Below are 14,952 nucleotides of genomic sequence, written 5' to 3'. Positions count from 1 at the left end.
GTGCATGTGCTAACAGGCTAACAGTTAGCTCTGTAGCAGTACAGTGTGCATGTGCCAACAGGCTAACAGTTAGCTCTGTAGCAGTACAGTGTGTATTTGCTAACAGGCTAACAGTTAGCTCTGTAGCAGTACAGTGTGTATGTGCTAACAGGCTAACAGTTGCAAATTTACTAGATTAAAGTGCCAAATCTACAAGAAAAAAATATGCAGATTTAAGAGATTTAAAGTGGCAAATCTGCTCGAAAAAAGTCGCAGATTTACGAGACAAAAGTGGAGGAAAAAACAACTTTTTTCTCACAGATTCACCACTTTAAATCTCATAAATCTGCACATTATAATCTCGTAAACTTTTTTTCTCAAAATATTACTCCCCTCCCCCTGGGTCTGTATGTATTTTTTTTACACATTCTGGCAGTATGTAATATCCTCCAATATTCTCTAGGGTTGAAATTTGGAATTTGCAAGTATTTCAATGAGTGCCCTATTAAGGGTTAACTTCATTCAAACCATGCAATCAGGAGCTGAAAGCAGGACTGTCCTCTGTCTGTCCATGTCTACTGGAGCTGATATCACCAGTGAAGGTGAACAAACTTTCTCTTTGTCTTCTCTGTCTCTTCTTCTGTTTCTGTTTAATCAGCAATGCGGGTTGTGAGAGAAGTTACATCATAACTGAATGAATGCCAGAGCGACAATAATAAGAGCCTTCAACCAAAAAAAAACATTCTCTGAGGTGAGGATCTAGAAACGGTCACACTCGGAGCCTTAATCTCCGTCTTTCTTGACTTTTTTGCAGCTCAGTGGGAGTCAGCCAGTGTCCCTGCAGGAGGTGAACCAGCCACCAGGAGAACACTCCTCTAATCTCCCACTCGGAGTTACCACTCACTCCTTTTAAGTTTAGTTTTTACCTTACTGAGCCTCCTTTTAAAATCCAAGGCGTATTTCAGTATTGAGTCTAAACCCTCTTCATTATAAATTCCCTCCTATTGATGTTTTTAAATCCCGTCTATTGATGCATCTTTCATCTTTTGAGTTGTTGTGGATATTTTGGGAGGTAAATGGTGATATTCTTAATGTATTCTATGTAAAAATAACAACTTCCAGGACCAATTATTATCAGACAAAGACCACTTGTAATTAAACTAAAACTCCAGGCTGTGCTAAACATTTATGTTAAACTCTTTATTTACAGAAAGTCGTGCTATACACTGCAAAAAAAGGGTGTCTAAAAACCAGATCAAACAGTAAATCTGAGGGAAATGATCTTGCTGCATGGACAGATAATTTACCTTGACAAGATTTCTTAAATTAAGATTATTAAATCTAGAAATAAGCATGTTGAACACTTCAAAGAAGAAATTAACTCTTAAAACAAGACAGAACGTTATTTCTTGTTTTACACACAATACACAAATTAACCAAAAAAGACATAAAATGATCAAAAAAGACACAAAATTACCAAAGATATATGTAAAAATGACCACTTAAAAGACATAAATTGACAAAAAAAAGACACAAATTGACCAAAAAAAACACAAAATGACCATTAAAAAGACACAAAATGAACAAAAAAGATACAAAATGAACGAAAAAAGACACAAAATTACCAAAAATAGATGTAAAAATGATCACTAAAAAGACACAATGATCAAATAAACTCTTAAAACCAGATAAATTAAAGCTGCCAGCAGTGATGAACTGGCCCGAGCAGAGTGACCTGATGATTATTTGGTTCTTACCAAGATTAAAAAAAAACTTTAGATTCAGAAGTGATCTTGTTTTAAGAGTTAATTTCTTATTTTAAGCGTTCAACATGCTTATTTCTAGATTTAATAATCTTAATTTAATAAATCTTGTCAAGGTAAATTAAAAAACACCCACTTATTTCATAAAGTTTTGCACCTTAGATCGAGGAATCGTTTTTTATCTTTTATCTTTGTCTTTATCTATGATTTTTATCTTGTTTTTTAGACACACCTTTTTTGCAGTGCTGATTTTAGTAATAGTTGCTCTATGCTGGGGTTTATTAATAAATAGAAATATCTGTATAAAAGAATAGAAAACAATAAACAAAAAGATTGGACAAAAACACACAAAAAACACAAACAAATACAAAAAACACACATAAAACACACATAAAAACACAAAAAAACACACCAAAAAATACAAAAAACACACTTGCAGGTAATCAATGCAATCCCCAACCTTGCTACTACTGTTTCTTTTGTGCAATATCATCCAATGGTGACACATCTTTAATTATAATGGTTCCATTCAAAAATGGCCGAAGCACTGGTTAATATGGTGGTAAAATGGGATCAGAGCTAAATCTTCTGGTTCGTCACTCTGATATCTGACTGACAGTCTTTCAATCCAACCTCCTTCTGTATCGACCACACACACACACACACACACACACACACACACACCAGCAGCAGTGATTCATTAGCTCAGGTGTGGACCACCATGCATCACCGTGACAACTGATGTCTCTGCCCCCGATGAATACTTAATGAATATTAACTTACTATCAAATTAGTTTTGCAAATCACCTCATAATCTTGTAATACGCGCCGTCACAAGATGAGTTTGGTCTTAGAATCACATGGACTCGTACCAGGAGAACTTGCTAATTTACTAGATTAAAGTGGCAAATCTACAAGAAAAAATGTGCAGATTTAAGAGATTTAAAGTGGCAAATCTGCTCGAAAAAAGTTGCAGATTTACAAGACAAAAGTGGGGAAAAAACAACTTTTTTCTTGCAGGTTCACCACTTTAAATCTCATAAATCTGCACAATTTTTCTCGTAGATTTACTAGATTAAAGTGCCAAATCTACAAGAAAAAATGTGCAGATTTAAGAGATTTAAAGTGGCAAATATGCTCAAAAAAAGTTGCAGATTTACGAGACAAAAGTGGGAAGCCTAGTCATCTTTTTAGCTTAGTCATTCTTTACTAATACTTATTATTTATATATATATATATATATATATATATATATATATATATATATATATATATATATATATATTAATCTTCAGCCTAATTTGCTAAAAGTAAGGAAACAAAACGTGTAATTGCTTATATTTAGTGTATGTTTAGTATATTTCACTTATTTGGGGGCTGTAAAAAGTTACTTTTTAAGTAAGTTGATCTTAAAACCAGCATTTTCGGCTCATTTAAAGCCTTCTAAATGCCTCTGTTGGCATGCTTATTTCTAGATTTAATAATCTTAATTTAATAAATCTTGTCAAGGTAAATTATCTGTCCATGCAGCAAGATCATTTCCCTCAGATTTACTGTTTTATCTGGTTTTTAGACTGAACACCTTTTTTGCAGTGTATCTTCTGCTCTGTTTTCTGATGTGATTTCTTGGTTATCTATTGTGGAATATTATTTGCAACCTCTAAAGTGCATTAACATTGTTTTCTTGTGGTTGTATGTGTTTATGCACTGCAAAAACATGAAGCTTACCAAGTATTTTCTTCTTTTATCTAGCAATAGTGTCTTAATTATATAGTTTTTAGTATAATTTACCTACTGACCATAGCTTCATGTGCATATTTAATTATTAGTAGTATTATTATGTGCTTATCTAATTATGTTATTGTGTAAAGACTTGTTTTTAGGATTAACATTGTGAGCTTTTTCATGCTTTCCAAGCTATTCAACTGTTGAATATGGTGAGTTTTTACCTAAAATATTGTTTCCAGTTGAGAGTTTTAGTTGCATTTATTTCTAATTTTATTTCAAAATTCTATCCACCAAAACGTGCTCGTTTCAAGCCACAATTGCTCAAAATAAGAATATTTGGATTTATTTCAAGACATCGTTGGTTTTTCCAGTTTCTAGATATTTTTTTACTTATTTAAATAATTCTTACAAAGAAACATTTACTTACTGCACTGGCAGATCATTTTACTTGTTTGGAGCATGTATTTGCTTAATTCTAGATATTTATTTCTTGTTTTTTGCCACTTTTTTTTGCAGTGTGTACGGTAAAACTGCTCCCTTTGGTGCTGAATACTGGATATAGATATAGGAGTGACGTTTCACACCTTTTTTGCAGTGTACAAGAGTTAATTTCTTATTTTTTAAAATACTTCTCACTTGACTTCTCCGTCCTCTTTCCAACCTGAAGAATAAAAAACGCCCACTTATTTTGTAAAGTTTTGCACCTTAGATCGAGGAGTTCGTTTAGGTTCCAAACCAATTTATTTCTTGTTTTCCCTCAGATTTAGTGTTTTTATCTTTATCTTTTATCTTTATCTATGTTTTTTTATCTTGTTTTTAGACACACCTTTTTTGCAGTGCTAATTCTAGATATTTATTTCTTGTTTTTTGTCACTTTTTGACAGTGTGTAAGGTAGGAGTGACGTTTCACACCTTTTTTGCAGTGTACACTGTAAAAAATAATCTGTTTAATTTACGGTAAAATACCTGCAGCTGTGGTTGCCAGAACTTCACCGTAAAAATTACAGTGAGTGGATTTTTTTCTATTCTAAATTTAAATGTAAATATCAGCAAAAACTGTAATTCAGTCTGAATAATCCTGTTATTTTTAGGGTAATTGTGTCATTCATTCACACATCATGGTATTTCTCCATAAATTTTGCATGAAAATGTTATATTTTACAGCAAAACTGTGTGTTTATTCCAGTTTATGACAGAAAAAAGTAAAAGTTTTGCGCTATTCTTTGATTTACGGTAATTAAAAGTGTCTAATACGGTGACATACAATTTTTCATTTTATGCCCTATTTCTGATGTATTTGACAGTGTTTTACTGTTATTTCTACAAACCTTTTTTGCAGTGTACAAACAACAAGCTGTAGGTATCTGACACAAATCTCCCAAATATTTCCTTCTAGCCTCTCCTTTGTCTTTATTTACAGGCAAGATAAAATAACTAAACAGCCATACACTCAAAAAAATAACTCATTGGATGAACTCAATTCAATTGTGGGCAGAATTTCCATCCAACAAATATATGTAGCCCAAACTCAAAACAAGTGCATCGATGCAATATAATGTATTTGAGTTAATGTAGCTCACTTTTTTTTTTTACATTTGGTCAAACTCAAATAAAAAACATGTTTGTATTGTATTTAAATTGAGTTACCTCAACTCATTTATGTCGAGGAGAGCTGAAATAAAGAAATTGTGTTCGTTCAACCCAAAAATATAGAATTGGAAAACTGAAAGTCATTCTTTTTGGGTTGAAGGGAAGGACAGGGGAGTAAATTAATACATTTTAGGTTACACTTCTTAACCCTCTTTAATTTATTACCCTTTCGAGCCCTTTGGGCTGAAAATGTCCACCTCCAAAAAAATGCTATAAAAACTTTACAGATTAATATTTTTTTCTACTTTTTTCTGCATAAACCTCTTAAACAACTTCTGCCCTGCTCAAAACTATTAAACATTCAACGATTTTGAGGATTTTAACCCTTTAAATGCCAGTTTGATTGCACAATGTCACTGATGTTTTATATTTAAAAAAAACACAAAAATGTAGTGTGTCTACAAAAACTAAAAATGCATCAAAATCAATTTTGTTCTTAATCTTTGACCTACTCAAGGCTGTGATAAAAACCAACGCCCCAGCCAAAAATTATTTATTATATGGAAAATAACTCAATTTTTTTTGTGTTTTTTCTTTGAAAAACAGTGACATTGTGCAATCAAACTGGCATTTAAAGGGTTAAAATTCTCAAAATCTTTGAATGTTTGGTAGTTTTGAGCAGGGCAGAAGTTGTTTAAGAGGTTTATGCAGAAAAAAGTAGAAAAAAATATGAATCTGCATTTTTTTGGAGGTGGACATTTTCAGCCCGAAAGGGCTCGAAAGGGTAGTAAGCTTGTACACAGTGTATCATAGAGCCATTAGAAAAAATTAAATTAGAATTTCAAAATATATCAAAAAAGAAATCCTTCTTCCAAAAATCATGTCATTTGCAGTATCACAGCCAAAATTATTGCCAAAAATAAAGTGAAAAATTTCTGAAATGGCTGAAAATGTCCTTAGTGGGCCCTTTTGATTTGATTTTAATTGATATATTTTCATTAGACAAACAATACATTAATGTTTCACATCTAAGAAGGGCTTGAATCATGTTTTTGAGTGTATATTCCCCAGTAAAAGGCTGATTCTGCCCCTTTGTGCTGCTCTCCCAGCAGCCAGAAAGCTCTAAGGTTGTAGTGAAAGATGCCGATAGACGCCCAGCCGTGCTCCTCCAGGAGCAGGAGCCCACTCCCTCGGCAAGGAGGAGCTCCGAGCTGCTCGCCTGAACATTTATGACTCAATGCAGCCGAGCCTCATCCTGAATCCTGAATGCATCAGCCATTCAAATGTATCTGCACGCTGGGGGCAAGTGGACATGACAGAGGGAAATCAATAGGCAGCCCCCTTTATGGAAATGAAACTGAACTGAAGCATATGCACTGAATAAGACATCCATCATGTTTAAAGCTGGGAATTAAATATCCATTTAGTAGAAGAATAATAAAAAGATCTGAGGTGTAACAGCCCTGGATGCTTTAGCTGCATTTGCTGTGTCAATGACTGGATCAAGATTTAATCTAAACAGCTTTTACACTTAAAATTACATCAAAAACATAAATGCAGCACATAGAAATGTGATTTTTCTTCATATATAGCCATATAGTGACATTAAAAAACATGCACATATTGAATGCAGATATAAATTGTGTGATCAATCAGCCAATATGACTCAGCACCTGTATTTGCACCCTTTTCTTTTTCCTTTTTCTCTCATTGAGCAGCGTTGCTCACACTACAAATCAGCATTATATTTCTATAGGAGCATATTCTCAATGATTTTTTTTTTCTCATGCTATAGCTGTATATATATATATATATATATATATATATATATATATATATATATATATATATATATATATATATTGTGTTCTAGGCGGACTACAGCCTGGTAGTCGATCACTGCCACCGCAGCAAAAGCAAGTTCCCGCAGTGACCGCAATAGGTAGAAGAGGCTTTTTTTTCTTTATGTAGCACAATGCAGACACGTTATCCCTTCAAGTCGTTAACCAAAGCGGCGTTTAAGTGCGTAACTGGACCAATAATAGCTGAGGTGATCCGCAAGTCTTACCTTTGTCACAGATCTGTTCCCTAGATCTGTTGCTCAGATCTGATTTTTTAATATCTGATTGAATTCCGCAACACAAAACCATCTAAATCTGACTGAAAACAGAGAAGAGACAGAGAGGAATGTGGAGCCGGTTCTCCCTGAGACAGAGAGGATCACCTCATCATTTCAGCTTCAATGCCTGCTGCTCAAATGGTCATTTACTGTCGGCTTTAAATCCCTCAAACCGCAAAAAAAAACACACAATCTGCTGTGGAATCATTTCCATTCACACATATATTCATGCATTATCAAGCTGTTGTTAGAAAAAATAAGAAGTCTTTTTTTTTTTTACCTGTTCGGCGCAGTGTCTTTCGGTGCAACTCAGGGTCCGTCGGACACACACAGGCTCCGCAGCCTGCTTTTACCGTAATGACTGGACTAGAGGCGCAGTTACAATGCGACTCTGCTCTAGTAATTACGGTATTGTGCTCCGTCCGGTTAATATCAATTAAGAGATAGACTTTACATTAAAAGTTAACATTTTGGCTAAAAGAAATATGAGGGGTAACATAAAAATGAAGATACTGTAATTCAGGAGATGACTTGATTATACAACTAAGAAAAAATCCGAAATGAAGCGTCGCAAAAATAACATTACATAAAAAATAAAAAAAAATGTCCACTTACATTGACAGCGTCAATCCTAGTGTTTAACCTAGGTCTCCTTTTGACAAAAAGCTCAATTTTATTGGCAAACACTAAAAACAAGCCTGCATTTACCGTAATGACTGGACTAGAGGCGCAGTTACAATGCGACTCTGCTCTAGTAATTACGGTATTCTGCTCCGTGCATTTAATATCAATTAAGAGACAGACATTACATTAAAAGTGAACATTTTGGCTAATAGAAACATATGGGGGTAACATAAAAATGAAGATACTGTAATTCAGGAGATGACTTGATTATACAACAAAGAAAAAATACAAAATGAAGCGTCGCAAAAATAACATTACGTTAAAAAAATACATTTTGCACTTACACTGACAGAGTCAATTCTAGTGTTTAACCTAATTCTGATTCAAAGCAGCTTTTCCTTTTGACAAAAAGCTCAATTTTATTGGAAAACACTAAAAACAAGCCTGCATTTACCGTAATGACTGGACTAGTCGCGCAGTTACAATGCTCCTCTGCTCTAGTAATTACGGTATTGTGCCCCGTTCGTTTAATATCAATTAAGAGACAGACATTTCATTAAAAGTTAACATTTTGGCTAATAGAAACATGAGGGGTAACATAAAAATGAAGATACTGTAATTCAGGAGACAACAAAGAAAAAATACAAAATGAAGCATCGCAAAAATAACATTATGTAAAAAAAAAAATACATTTTGCACTTACACTGAAAGAGTTAATCCTAGTGTTTAACCTAGGTCTGATTCAAAGCAGCTTTTTCTTTTGACAAAAAGCTCAATTTAATTGGCAAACACTAAAAACAAGCCTGCATTTACCGTAATGACTGGACTAGTCGCGCAGTCACAATGCTCCTCTGCTCTAGTAATTACGGTTTTCTGATCCGTCCGTTTAACCCTTTGATCATAAATGGGTCTAAAGTGACCCGACAAAGTTTTATCTTCTATATTTTTGCAATAAATTAATTTCATCATTCAGTATTGCAGGTTTTCCTCAAATAACTTGTTTTTGATCATCATACATCTTAATTTTTCGTTTTTATTTCCTACTTTCGGAATAAAAACCCTTTTTGTATCAATACGCTTCTAATGCACAAGGTAATTTTTGGCCTATGTGTGTAAACTTGATGTAATAAAACTATAAAACTATTTTTTCTTCATAAACTATGAAAGGAAAAGTGGATATAATGATCTGTTGTAATAATAAAAAAAGATATTCAAACACACAGCCAGCATGAAATAACATGGGGAATGAAAGTGGTTCATTTTTGACCCATGTTGTGCATTAGAAGGTGTTTATATGTTGTCAACAGTTTAAAACCTGACAAAGAAGACACAAATAATAACTATCCTATTTTGTAAAAGTGGTATTCTTCCAATGGAAATTATCATTTGCTGGCTCTAATAAGTCTCAAATGTTAAAAAATGTGATTTTCCAATGTAATCTGGTGGTTCCAACAACTCTTTTACAGTTAAACCTTCAAAATAAGACAAAAATAGTTACGCATATAATAAAATTGTTAATTTAGTGCATTGATCCTCACTATTTTTTCCACAAGAGCCACATTGGCAGTGCAAAGTCAAAAGGAGAGCCACTTTTACCTTTGCAAATGTGCATTTCTACGTATAAATTGGACATCCCACAAAAAAAGAAACAACACAGCCAATAAATGTTGATATAAGACCAGATTTACCTTAATACTGGGAGGAGCATGTCCTTGACTTTCTTCATGTTGTATTTGGAGTTTGTTGTTGCAATCACAGTGAGGCGTTCAAGATCAGCAGGGGTCAGTCGGTTTTTTTTCCTCATGGTCGAAAATGTTGACTCACTGGTGTGTTCTCATGAAGAAAGACATAACTTTTTGTGCAAGTGGTTTCAAAGTGGGAAAGTCTGCTTCAGAAACCAAACTCCACAAGTGGCCAACACCAGTGTTATGTCCTTAGGCTACTGGTTTCCACACTAACTGGTTGCCATACTGGTCTGTTTTGCCTCAGTTAGCAGATTCGTCACATATTTAATAAACATATAACTGGTGATTTCCAGGTCGCATCTCCATCTACTGTGGATAATGTTGTTGTATAAGTGAACACAACATCACAGGCAACTAAAAAATTAAAAGAAAGCATAAAAATATAATGTCTGGATTCAAATTCACAACAGCAAAATTAAATTGTTCATGAACTTTATGAACTCAAATTCACTTAGAACACTGTGTGTCTGTCCGTCTGCTTTTTGAGCTCGTTTCTGTCCCTTTTTTAAATTAAAAAATGGTCCATTTTTTGAGTTTCACGCTAGCTAGCTAGCGGAGCTAATGTAGCCTGCATGCTAACGGTCAAGTTGTAAACAATGCCACGTGGCCTGCGGGCTGTGTTGCCAGGTTTGACAATGCCCCCTTTAGGAAGCACCATTAAGGCTTGAAATACTTCCTTTCACCTTCATTATGTGGGTTAAGGGAGAAATGCAATTCAGATGTTTATGTTTTTGCAGTGTTGTATGTTTATGTAGCACATTTGAAATAATGTAAAGAGACCCGACTAAGTTTTTATGTTCTATATCTTTGCAATAAATTAATTTCATCATTCAGTATTGCAGGTTTTCCTCAAATAACTTGTTTTTGATCATCATACATCCTAATTTTTTGTTTCCATTACCTACTTTCGGAATAAAAACCCTTTTTATATCACTACGCTTCTAATGCACAAGGTCATTTTGGCCTATGTGTGTAAAACTATTTTTCTTTATAAAGTATGAACGGAAAAGTGGATATAATGATCACACAGCCAGCATGAAATAACATGGGGAATGAATGTGGGTCATTTTTGACCCATGTATCCTATTTTGTTAAATTGGTGTTTTTTCCAATGGAAACTATTATTTGGTGGCTCTAATAAGTCTCAAATGTTAAAATATGTGATTTTCCAATGTAATCTGGTGGTTCTAACAACTCTTTTAAAGTGAAACCTTCAAAATAAGACAAACATAGTTACACATATACTCACATTATTAATTTAGTGAATCACTTCTTTTGTATCACTACGCTTCTAATGCACAAGGTCATTTTTGACTCATGTGTGTAAACTTGATGTAATAAATAAAAAATATATTTTTCTTCATCAAGTATGAAAGGAAAAATGGATATAATGGGCTGTTGTAAATAGTCCCTATAATGTGGCCATTTGTATTTGATTAGATCATTACAGTGAGATCCAGATTTTCTTGATTTTACTTGAAGAGGTGGAGGTTGTGCATGGACAGATCAGGGAGTGTGCATTTGTATTCCAAAATATCAGTGTCCTACAGTAAAAAATATATAGAGAGAGAGCTACACAAGCAGTTATATTTCAGTCTGGTTGTATTATAGTTATATTGTTGCATTACCAATACATTTTACTGTATCCAGTGTTGGTTGTTTAAGAGCTTCTTATATGCAAATAGCGCCCTCTAGAGTCTGTCTGCTGCAGTTACAGACATTTAGAATACAATGTGCTTTTTCCAGTTCTGTCCATGATATACACTACCGGTCAAAAGTTTTAGAACACCCCAATTTTTCCAGTTTTTTATTGAAATTCAAGCAGTTCAAGTCAAATGAACAGCTTGAAAGGGTACAAAGGTAAGTGGTGAACTGCCAGAGGTAAATAAAAAAAGGTAAGCTTAACCAAAACTGAAAAATAATGTACATTTCAGAATTATACAAGTAGGCCTTTTTCAGGGAACAAGAAATGGGTTAACAACTTAACTCTATGGAGTCTTGGGCTATTTTGTCCATTTTTGAATTATTTTCATGTCTTTTTTGTCATTTTGTGTCTTTTTTTTTTGTCATTTTGTGTCTTTTTTTGTCCTTTAGTCCAACATAAAATGTGATTTTGAATCTTTTTTTTTTACTTTCAAAACACTATCATGCTCAATAAAGAATTTTAAATGTTGCAAATGTGCATTAATTTCAGAGTACACTGAGACATTAAACTGCATCATTTTCAATTAAATTCTGGAAAAGTTGGTGTGTTCTAAAACTTTTGACCAGTAGTGTATAAACCATCATGCATTAGGCTAATTTAAAGACATGCTACAGTCATTTACTAAAACTTTATCAGCAGTTTATTCTGTTGATTCCAAGAACCCAGACCCTGTTATCCTTTTAGGAACATTATGGAGGATATACCACAGACCAAGTGGACCACAAAGCACACATTTCTGATGTTTAAAAAAAAAAAAAAATACTACCCCTAAATGTCAAAGATCTGTGATGTGACATAAACGTTACAATGGGCGTTTTTGGTATTTATGTTTATAATATTTCTTATCTCTTATTTCTTTAAAAAAAATACATTTTCTGCTTACAGAAACATAAATTGGCCTTATTCTTTGCATCTCGACAACATTTATCAAAATTGTGACATTAATAGTGCTGTTTAACAACATATTATTTTTCAGATTTCTTTTTAAATAACAAAATAATAATACATTTATAATAAATAAAAACAACCATTTGCCTTTTTCTTTGCATCTCCATAACATATATCAAAATTGTGACTTTAATTAGTTCAGGAAATATGGTCAGAACAAGTTAAATGTAATACAGGACAAACTATTAACGGATTAGAATTGTTTAATGGGTTTAAAGTTAGTCTCGGAACAAAAATACGCTTTTTTTCACATTTCTGTTTCCAGTCACACCAGATTTAATGAGTTAATGTGAAGCATAAAGCTGAATATGGGAGATTATAGAAGGTTTAAAGTGTTTGTTACACGGTGTCACCATAGGTTCCTATGGGTTAATATTAACTGAAGCTGGTTTCTAAGGAGCAGTGAGGGTTTATTATGGTTCTAAGGTTTATTCTGGCTACAGATATCAGATCAGACAGATGTGGAGGTCAGTGGAGGTGGACCTCCTGCAGCAGAGAGGAGGAGCTGCTGGTCTCAGAGCCTTAGTGAAGGATAATTCAAGATTTTATTTGTATGTATTATTTTGTATAAACATGCTGTTTTCCAAACTACCTGGAAATGCATTAATATCACCAGGATTACTGACTTATTTAAAAAAGAGCTCAAATAAAGACCAGCCTCAGTAGACATGTTATTAATAAATAAACTCCATTAACTCTATGGAGTCTTATACGGCTATTTTATCCATTTTTGAATCCTTTTGATGTCTTTTTTGTGTCTTTGTAAGTCATTTAGTGTCTTTTTTGGTAATTTTGTGTCTTGTTGTCTTTTTTTGGTCATTTTGTGTCTGTTGTGTCTTTTTTTTAGTTATTTTGTGTCCTTTTTTGGTCATTTTGTGTCATTTTTAGTTGTTTTGTGTCTTTTTTGGGGTAATTTGTGTCTTTTTTGGTCATTTTGTGTCTTTCTTAGTTGTTTTGTGTCTTTTATAGTTGTTTTGTGTCTTTTTTGGGGTAATTTGTGTCTTTTTTGGTCATTTTGTGTCTTTCTTAGTTGTTTTGTGTCTTTTTTGGTCATTTTGTGTCTGTTGTTGTGTCTTTTTTTTAGTTATTGTGTCTTTTTTTGTCATTTTGTGTCTTTTTTTTGTCATTTTGTGTCTTTTTTTGTCATTTTGTGTCTTTTTTGGCACAATATGACGTCCTCAAATCTCTTGTTTTGTCCACAAACCAGAGATATTCAGTTTATTGTCATAAAGGAATAAAGAAACCAGAAGTATTCACATTGAAGAAGCTGAATTTAGAGAATTTGGACTTTTGTCTTTAAAAACCAATTATTCAATTATCAAAATAGTTGACGATAAATTTAATAATCGATTAATTGTTGCAGCTCTAAATAAAACAATAAACATCTGAAGCAATGGAAATGTAAAACTCATTTAACAGGCAAATCCACACCTAGTTGTTTTGTGTCTTTTTAGGTCATTTTGTGTCTTTTTTAGTTGTTTTGTGTCTTTTTTGGTCATTTGTGTCTTTTTTGGTCATTTTGTGTCTTCTTTTTTGTTATTTTGTGTCCTTTTTTGGTCACTTTGTGTCTTTTTTAGTTGTTTTGTGTATTTTTTATGTCTTTTTTTGGTCATTTTGTGTCTTCTTTTGTCATTTTGTGTCTTTTTTGGAAGAATTTGGACTTTTGTCTTTAAAAACCAATTATTCAATTATCAAAATAGTTGACGATTAATTTAAAACAATAAACATCAGAAGCAATGGAAATGTAGAACTCATTTAACAGGCAAATCCACACCTTCCAACCTGGAATAAGATAATTACTATCTGTCAATTAACTCGTGTGATGGAGTTTCTAATTCTCTCATCCCGACTATAAAGCCACTGACACACACACATGAAGATGAGAGCAATAACCTTGACCACCATCTGCCCATCAGGCCTCCTGGCAGCTGTGGAGGATATTATAAGAGGAGGTTATGCATATGGGATCAAAGGAGGAGCTGTTTCACCGGGACCGTGGCCCTAAAAAGCCTTGACCTCCATACATGTTAATCATCTAAATGAGTGAAACGACCTCCCATTAGTTCGTCCTTTCAGCTCCTATCAGAGACGTCTGAGGGAAGAACTCTTGGCTCAAGCTGCAGACAAATTACACCACGACTGAAATAAAAAGAGGTTCTGATTGATTGGATGCTTCACTTAATGCATCCATTTATAGAATTGCTAAAGGCACATAAAATAAAAATAGTGCAAATTATTATGGCTTTAGATTTCCCATGTCGTTACCTGTGCTCATACATGCGTTCTGTGATAATAATGTCATTTTTCATGCACAGTTTTTTTGCACAACATTTACACTAGGGCTGCACGATTATGGCCAAAATGATAATCAGGATTATTCATCATGTTAGGGAAAACATCTGTATTTTTATTGCACTACTTTTAAACAAACAACAGGAACAGTTTTTAGTGTCTGGTGCTTGTTGTAAACAAACAGAGATCGCTAAGTGAACACCTCCTGCAGCAGCAGCACATACACACTGTACTGCTACAGAGCTAACTGTTAGCCTGTTAGCACACACACACTGTACTGCTACAGAGCTAACTGTTAGCCTGTTAGCACATACACACTGTACTGCTACAGAGCTAACTGTTAGCCTGTTAGCACATACACACTGTACTGCTACAGAGCTAACTGTTAGCCTGTTAGCACATACACACTGTACTGCTACAGAGCTAACTGTTAGCCTGTTAGCACATACACACTGTACT

General features: G+C 33.7%; 1 protein-coding gene across 8 annotated transcripts in view; it reads right to left on the bottom strand.

Annotated features, from left to right (window-relative positions):
- Nucleotides 1-9,582, bottom strand: part of map2 (microtubule-associated protein 2) — a 165,080-nt gene extending 155,498 nt beyond the window's left edge. For 6 of the 8 annotated variants that reach the window (XM_059342259.1, XM_059342263.1, XM_059342264.1 and 3 more), the window contains exon 1: nt 7,460-7,540. The gene's annotated coding sequence lies outside the window, so the exon portion shown is untranslated. Of the gene's footprint in view, nt 1-7,128; nt 7,296-7,459; nt 7,541-9,491 lie in introns of those variants that run through there. The other 2 variants (XM_059342262.1, XM_059342260.1) reach the window with 2 other exon arrangements.
- Between the last annotated feature and the right edge of the window lie 5,370 nt (nt 9,583-14,952).

Source organism: Centropristis striata, chromosome 10 (assembly GCF_030273125.1).
Source record: "Centropristis striata isolate RG_2023a ecotype Rhode Island chromosome 10, C.striata_1.0, whole genome shotgun sequence".
Lineage (NCBI taxonomy): Eukaryota > Metazoa > Chordata > Actinopteri > Perciformes > Serranidae > Centropristis > Centropristis striata.
Note: the sequence above shows the minus strand (reverse complement) of the source record. Positions and strands in the feature narration are given on the sequence as shown.